This window comes from Saimiri boliviensis, chromosome 1, assembly GCF_048565385.1.
Source record: "Saimiri boliviensis isolate mSaiBol1 chromosome 1, mSaiBol1.pri, whole genome shotgun sequence".
Taxonomy (NCBI): Eukaryota; Metazoa; Chordata; class Mammalia; order Primates; family Cebidae; genus Saimiri; species Saimiri boliviensis.
The window spans coordinates 58,699,031-58,706,495 of NC_133449.1; the positions used below are offsets into that span (position 1 = coordinate 58,699,031).

Below are 7,465 nucleotides of genomic sequence, written 5' to 3' on the forward strand. Positions count from 1 at the left end.
GAGATAAGAAAAGATAGGTTTCTTAGTTCCTTGCAGTTTGTCCAGGACTGTGAAGCTAAATTTGCCATTTTATTGGGAAAGGGAAAGCATATGCCATAAAAGGTGAAGTTTTTCTTTTTTCTTATGCAGCCAAAGTTTATGTTTCAAAAGAAAAATAAAACAGAACACAATGAAGATAAATCATTTTGCCTTGAAATTTTAAGAAAAATTCACATGTATAATTATGAAATTTTATAGCTAGATATCTACATATCATCTAGTCTAAGTCACTTAAAAGACAGATAAAATAAGTAAGAGTTGGAGAGTTTGAGCCTAATATTTAGTCACATAACTAATTAATTCACTGGTTGAAAACCTGGAGAGGAATTCAGTTTCCTTGGTTCAATGTGCTTATGAAATTATAATCTCTAGCTCAATGTTTTACACGAAGCAGGCATTTTCAAAAAATACCTGTTGAATGAATTCATGCTATGCAATATAATAAAAAAAATACATGAAAAGCATAAGTGCAGTAAAGAGATTAATTTAGATACAGATTTGTTTTTCCCCAAGACCTTATTATTTTTTGGTTTTTTTTTTTGTTTTTGAGACGGAGTCTCGTGCTATCACCCAAGCTAAAGTGCAGTGGTGTGATCTCGGCTCACTGCAGCCTTCGACTCCAGGGTTCAAGTGATTCTCCTGCCTCAGCCACCCATGACACTGGGATTACAGTTGCCAGACACCACACCCAACTAATTTTTGTATTTTTAATAGAGATGGGTTTTCCCCATGTTGGCCAGGCTGGTCTTAAACTTCTGGCCTCAGGTGATTTGCCTGCCTAGGCCTCCCAAAGTGCTGGGATTATAGGCATGAGCCAACGTGCCCAGCCTTACCCAAGAAATTTGAGTCTTGTATACACTTCTTTACTCTACTTCTGTAAATTAAGAAAAAAAACATATTTTGTGAAATTACTCTGGCAATTATCAATGCCTGAAGAAACAGAATGAAGTGGTAAACTCTAAAGAATTATAAGATACCCTTTCCTAGAAACAAGTGAGGACAAGTAGTTCTTTCTAAAGTAGTTAAGAAACATTGCTACTTCCTCACTGGAAGATGGATTGATGATATTTAACAACTGCTTCAAGCCCTATGAATTTAAGTTAAACTTGGAAGACTGAATTTTCCCCAAATGCTTACAAATAAATCACGATAACATCAGATCCTCTGGTGATTTCTGGAGTCCTTGTAGTTTCTGAGTGGGTTGTGGAAGAACAACTGACATAGCTCCATCAAGAGTCCATGACTTTAGTTCCAAAACATCAAGGGGCCATAAAAAAAGATATTGGATTTACTGCAGATACATAATGAACAACATAAACTCAATTTACGCAATATGAACATCTCAGAAGCTTTCTATTAATTTTCTGTTATGCCTCTGTAGCCCTTTAGACCATATAAAATTCAAGGACTTTTTTTTATCTCTAGCCCTGTGGCATGTCCACTCATTTAATGTAGGAACACTGTAGCAAGTTAGGATCTTATTTAATGTATCTCCATCTCAATGTGTACCATAAATGTATTACCTGGCTTCCCCAAAACTGCCCAGCAAACAAAATAGTCAGATGTCTCAAAGTAGCATGATACTAAAAAACATCAACATATGATTTACATTAGTTTTTTTTTTTATCCCTGCTCTAGTTTTAAAAACTATTTATTGAAATGTTTATATAAAACCTACTTTAAAACAATGAAAACATAGATTATAGTAGACATCACAGCAAAAATATAGAAAATACCTAATTGAACAGATAGTTATGTATCCTTCAGCTCAAAAGAGAAAATAAAATTAATTCATTCTGTCTCATCCTTACTCCACCTCCCTCCCTGTTTGGTCACCACCTTCATGTATGGGGAACATATCTGCTTTTTTCACTCCTGTGAATGCAAGTTTTCCTAATACCTAAATGTAATAGTCTAATTGTTGTGTATATATAGGGCCTATAAATAAAAAGAAAAATAAAATCCCTTTCAATAGTTAAGCCCTAGAAAATTAAACTCTGTAAAGTCAGACAATCACTATGTTTTGTATAATGTGTTACAAGTAATAATTTCAAAGAGGAATAGGATGCAAATTTATGGTTAAGCTAGAATTCAGCTCTGATACAAAAATTCACTTATAAGGAAAATAAAAATGTGAAAAGTTACATTCATCAAAAATCTCCAGTAGTCTAACATAAAGCTGACTAGTAGTAACACATTTGAAAATGTTTTATTTAGATCTGCTGAATTTTTAAAATATAAATTAAGAAAGATCTCCAAACAGAAAATAAAACTACTACAGTCTATGGTTTGTTAGCTTTTAGAAGTATATTCATATTGGCTTTTAGAAACATATTTATGTTTATGACTAATACATCTTAAGATAATATTCGAGAGGACAATTTTGCATATTATTAGAACTATGAAATAGAAATATATGAGACATATTTTACTATTTGGGAGAAAACAATGAAATCATTTTTATTAAAATGGGTTAAACATGAGCATAATAAATACTGAAACTTCAAACTTGAGGGCAAAATTTTCTACAAATCCATTTTTGAATAAAAGAATTCCATTCATATCACTTATGCTGTTGGATAAAGATTTTGTGGATAAATTTTCATAATAGTTTATGAACCTCAACTAAAAACAAACGTGTGCCAACAGATGCTGCCAGTGAGCACCTGTCACTCCACATCCAGTGTATATTTAACCTGTTCTACGCCAGTTCCCTGCTAGACTTTCCGTTCTCATCACCCATTAGTCTCACAGCCACAAAACTGAAAGAGCATCAACCATTTAGAATTTATTAATAATCTTAGACACCAAGGAAAGGGGATTTTGTAATTAGGAAAAGTCAACCATGAAGTAAAAAAAATAAGCCCCTGGAAATACAATTACCCTAACAAGTACTGGCTTCATACAGGTCAAAGCAAAATAATCTTGGTTATATACTCTAAGATATAGTCCTGGAATATTCATAGGGTAAGGAAAAACAAGAGTTATAGTAACCATAATATTAAATCTTTATTGTTCAGCAAAGGTCAAGTTTTCCCTCTGCCTTGAAGTTAGAAGAAAAGACTTAAGACTGTTCTGGGTCCTCACTATCATGCTGACCATGGAATTCATGTCTTGGGATGGGGCTTTAGGTGAGACACCTAAACTAGCTCCATGGATAGCTGAACCTTCTATGTAATGAAACGGATCCCATACTAGAAGTTGTCTTACCGAGTAACAGTATAATTACACTGACTATATGTACTCTACCTTTTAATACACACACCTGTACATCAAATCTTCCAGTAAATAGTCTCCCTGATGTTCTTCAGACACACCATGCCTTTTCCTCCCTCTCTGCTTTTGTTTCAACTTTTGTACCCACCCTGCAGGAAATCTTCCCCAGGAGTCTCTGTCCAAGCTCCAGTGCTAATACTGAATATAATATTTTCCCAGTTACACAGACACCTGTCTTCTTCACAATTCCTCTAATACTTACTTGCTCTTCTGTCTTTCTAGTACATAATCATATCCAGTCTTGGAATGCGTTCAAACCATTTATCCTAATTATAATAATGTTTACTTAATATATGTTTTGTTTTCACCAAGTACTGTGCTAAAGACAATTAACCTTTAAAGCAAGCCCATGAATCAGACTTCCCTGCAATTTTCATTTTACAGACAAAAAAATAGATTTAAATTGTACGTAGGACACAAGGATCCTAAGAACAGGGGCCTGTACTCACATCTAAAGCTCTCTCCAAAGATCTTGTTCTTTGCCACTGTGAAATAGAACCTCATGCAAATGCCTGTTCTCAACTAGACTGTAAGCTGAGGTCAAAGAGAGTGTCTTTTACCTCTTCGAACTTCCTTGGAGTACCTCACACTACTCAGCATAGGGTTGGGCAGGTGTTAAGAGCTCTGAGGGAGGGAGGCATAGAAGATGTATCTACAATATGTTTTACAGGGGTCCTAAGATGTTCTGTTAGCTCTTTTTCGTATCATGTATTTTTGAAGATCCAGTCAACTAAAGGCAGAAGCCTCTAGGATTGAAATTCTTCAAAGGAAGTCAGTCTTTATCTGCAAACTGGATTACAGTCAAGGAAGCAAGCTGCTTTTGAAAGACACTAGTTGCTCTTCTAATATGCACATTTCATTAATTTTAATCATCTCTCTTAAAATGTTTGCTGTAAACAAAATGTTATTTTATTTTATTGTTCTTTAATAACTTGGTATGTTTTGTTACTATTCAGTGGACTAATGTTTACAAAAAACACAAAAGAAAAGTACCTGTCTTTCTATACTAAGCACAGTATCAAAAACTGGGGCATACACCCACATCACTCTGCAGAAAAACTGCAACAAAGAAAGAGCAAAGCTGGTGGAAGGGCTGCCACTTCCCCACATTCACAACTGTGAAGCCTCACAAAGAAAGAATTGCAGAGATACTGGGAGGGGAAAAGTCTTTTGAAAGGAATTTGGACAAAACTAACTTATTATGCTCATATATAATTAACATGACAGTCTTTCACTTGTTTCATGGTATTCCAGGAAAAGGAAAACACTGCAATCTACAAGTTCACTATTAAGTAATACAAGCATTCCAATACACACAGGTTGACTGCAATCTGCATCAAGATGTTGGTAACACTGGTAATTCAACCAAGCTTTAGCTACATGGCTGAAGAGTCCGCCAAGCCATTAATGGAATTGCATTCCTACCATGGGGAGTTGAAGGAGTCCATCATTCCTAACATTACACACTTCCCCAGCACTGACTCAGGTGATTAACTATCAGCTCTTCATCAGATCAGCACTCAGTCACTTAAGAAGGCAATTCTCTTCATCTCAACTCCTGCTTTACATTCCCATAAAATGCAAAAGTGCATATTGCACTACTGTCATATAATAATTTAAATGAAAAGAAAAAAATCAATAATGTGTTCCATAGCATAGTTTCTTACTGGTAACTTCAACGAATCCACCATTAATTTTGGTCCCTCACATATACACCTTAAACATAAAACACAGCTATTCTAAATATATTAAGGTTTTCTGGTCTGGTTTTTTTTATTTTTAGTAGAATATAAATAGGATAAAATATAGCCTTCAAAATATCAATTTTTGATTTATACTTACACTGCTGGACCCTTCTGAGATGATAAATATACTAAACATTCTGAGGTATGGCTGTCCCACCATGTATAAATAAACTTTACAGCAGCAATACTTACAGAAAGAATTGTCAAATTGCCGGTAATGTGTATAATATAGCGAGTTAGAATGCAAGCTAAAGAGAGCACGGTAAATTACAGCGTTCTGTGAAAATAAGTGATGCAAAACCAACAGCAATTTTAAATTATTAACAATGGTTCTGAAGCTAATTCAACTTTTCCATTGGTGTAAACCACAAACGGAACCACACAATATGTTTCTCTTCAAACATCTTCAGGGTTCCTATGAGGTAGGTGAAAATGGGTAAGGGTATCTGTTAAAGGATATAATGCTAATGCCATTTAAATGGTATATCTACAAGCCTGTGGAGTATAACCTCATTTCTCCAAAACTGTCTAACCATTATCCTACTTGAGAAGTTAACCCATGATGAACAAAAGTACATCTCTTCCACCCTTCTGCTCCCTATTTTCCCAAACCTTTCTGCCTTGGTATTTTGCATGCTGAGCAAAACATTCCATAAATAATGCTGTGGTACACAGGCATTAAAGTTTAGAGAGTTTCTGCCTTTGAAGTAGGTAGTGACAAGACCAAGGACACACAGGTTCAATTCCAAGCCAAATATGAGGCGGGTGGTTTGAAAATGTCAATCCAAAGAGGCCTAGGGGAAAAGAACACAAGCTTCCACTGCCACCTCCCTTTCTCTCCCCTCCCCTTTTTCTCTCTTGTTCCTTTCCTCTCTTCTCCTCTTTCGTTGTGGTTTCTCACGGAGACAATCAAAGCAGGGGAAGCTGGATTTTAAATTGGTGAGACACACGCTGGGAATATGCAATTCCCAGGAGAAAAAAAGAAACTGCTGAAGAGGGGTATGGGGGCTGTTGGCAACATGTCCAAGTGACAGCCCTCCCCACCCCCACCCTAATACAGCACAAATCCATAGATTCTTCCTGGATCCTCTTCTCCCTCCAGTTCCCAGTACTCTACCCAACTTGACCCCTCATCCTAAAAATTTAGGGAGCTGCAGGACACCCGCTGTTTAAGAGTGTGCCTCTCAGTATACGAGCCCAATTTTCTGGAACCCCTGAATCCGGACAGTTGTAGCAGGCAAGGGATGCTCCCACCCTCCCACCGGGGAAGAGGTTAGAAAGGGGGGAAAAGAGATGGAGACAAGAGGAAAGGGATGCAGAGCTGTGCTCTAGGGCGAGCGGCTGAGGGAAGACGGGGAAGAAAGAAAGGGTGGGAAGGAAGTGGGGCTGGGAGAGAGGAAGAAAGGGATGAAAGAAAGGCTGGAAGGGAGAAAGGAGGGGAGAGGAGAGAGGGATGTTGGGAAGGATGAGGGAGGGAGGGTTGGGGAGCGGGGAGGGGGGAGGCCGGAGAGGATGGGAGGGAGCTGGGGAGGGAGGGAGGCAGGCAAGGATGGAGGATGCTCTGCCCGGGACTCACCTCTGTGGGTCGGTGGGAGTTTCTCGCCTCCTCCTTTTTCTCGCCGGTTCGCAGCAGCTGGAGTGGTAATCACAGAAGGGACTGGAGAGGCGGCGGCAGGGACAAGGGCAGCAGCTGCTGCAGCCGCCTCTGGCCGAGGTGCGGTGCCGCCTGCTCTGCCCGCCCGCCCGGGTCTCCGCCTCACTCGGGGCTGGAAGCGAAGCCGCTCCCCCCTCCCCCCGCCCGCCCCGCGTCCTGCCCAAGCGCGAGCGGCAGCGGCCCGGATCGCCGCTAGGGGAGGCAGCCAGTGCGCATGCGCGGCCGCTTGCTTGCACGCGCGCCCCCTCGGGCCCCGTGGCTCCGCGGCGCCTGGAAAGGCACGAGGCGGGGCGGGGGGAGTGGCGCGGGCACGCGCGGCCCGGGGAGCGCCCGAAAGGGCGGGGCGGGGCGGAGCTCGGGAGGCGCGGCCGGCTGGGCGCCGCAGGTGGGGGGAGGGGACGGCGGCGAAGGGGCACTGCCGTAGGGCGCAGGTGCCGTGTCCATGACAACCGCGTTACCCTGCGGGCGGGGACCCGGAGCTGAATCGCCGGAGTCGCCAGGCCCTGGGAGAGGGACTGGGTGCGGGAGCGGGCAGGATAGGGGCGAGGGGAGGCGGGTATAAGGGTGTCGCGTAGTAGGAAAGGAGGGCCAGCCCCGCCAGGGTCTGACACGTGGAGGAGGAGGGCAGGGCCAGAGTGCGGCAGAGGTAGTGACTGCTGCCGAAGGGAGGTTTGTTAGGATCTGGAGTTCCGAGGGGAGAGGGGAGGAGATTTGGACTTTAAAAGAACCTAGAAGAGGATGGAATTGTTAA

At 41.1% G+C, this 7,465-nt stretch overlaps 1 protein-coding gene across 3 annotated transcripts in view; it reads right to left on the reverse strand.

Annotated features, from left to right (window-relative positions):
- The window catches only part of CTNNA2 (catenin alpha 2), a 1,155,573-nt gene extending 1,148,660 nt beyond the window's left edge, over positions 1–6,913 (reverse strand). Inside the window, exon 1 of one of the 3 annotated variants that reach the window (XM_074397692.1) lies at positions 6,637–6,913. The gene's annotated coding sequence lies outside the window, so the exon portion shown is untranslated. The remainder of the gene's footprint in view (positions 1–6,636) is intronic. The other 2 variants (XM_003922543.4, XM_010333399.3) reach the window with 2 other exon arrangements.
- Positions 6,914–7,465: the final 552 nt, after the last annotated feature.